General features: G+C 41.0%; 1 non-coding gene across 1 annotated transcript; it reads right to left on the reverse strand.

The window, feature by feature from the left end:
• Positions 1-385: 385 nt before the first annotated feature.
• On the reverse strand, positions 386-493 carry LOC112746298 (small nucleolar RNA R71). The gene has a single exon (XR_003174189.1). It is a non-coding gene; the product is annotated as a small nucleolar RNA R71 (small nucleolar RNA).
• Positions 494-924: the final 431 nt, after the last annotated feature.

The following is a 924-nucleotide window of genomic DNA, read 5'->3' on the forward strand; positions in this document are numbered from 1 at the left end:
TAATGGTGGAGATGCAAGGAAGATGCTTGGTGACTTTACTGCACCAAATTCCAACTTGCATGGAAGAAGCATCTCAATCCCTGCCATTGGAGCAAACAATTTTGAGCTAAAGCCTCAATTAGTTTCTCTGATGCAACAGAATTGCAAGTTTCATGGACTTCCATCAGAAGATCCTTTTCAGTTCTTAACTGAATTCTTGCAAATCTGTGATACTGTTAAGACCAATGGGGTTGATCCCGAGGTTTACAAGCTTATGCTTTTCCCGTTTACTGTAAGAGACAGAGCTAGAATATGATTGGACTCTCAACCTAAAGATAGCCTGAACTCTTGGGATAAGCTGGTCACGGCTTTCTTAGCCAAATTCTTTCCTCCTCGAAAGCTTAGCAAGCTTAGAGTGGATGTTCAAACCTTCAAACAGAAAGAAGGTGAATCCCTCTATGAAGCTTGGGAGAGATACAAACAACTGACCAAAAAGTATCCTTCTGACATGCTTTCAGAATGGACCATCCTAGATATATTCTATGATGGTCTGTCTGAATTATCTAAGATATCATTGGACCATTCTGCAGGTGGATCCATTCACCTAAAGAAAATGCCTGCAGAAGCTCAGGAACTCATTGACATGGTTGCAAATAACCAGTTCATGTACACTTCTGAAAGGAATCCTGTGAGTAATGGGACGCCTCAGAGGAAGGGGGTTCTTGAGGTTGATACTTTAAATGCCATATTGGCTCAGGACAAAATATTGACTCAGCAAGTTAATATGATTTCTCAGAGTCTGAATGGATTGCAAGCTGCATCCAACAGTACTAAAGAAGCATCTTCTGAAGAAGAAGCTTATGATCCTGAGAACCCTGCAATAGCAGAGGTGAATTACATGGGTGAACCCTATGGAAACACATATAATCCCTCATGGAGAAATCA

Source organism: Arachis hypogaea, chromosome 14 (genome assembly GCF_003086295.3).
Source record: "Arachis hypogaea cultivar Tifrunner chromosome 14, arahy.Tifrunner.gnm2.J5K5, whole genome shotgun sequence".
Classification (NCBI taxonomy): domain Eukaryota; kingdom Viridiplantae; phylum Streptophyta; class Magnoliopsida; order Fabales; family Fabaceae; genus Arachis; species Arachis hypogaea.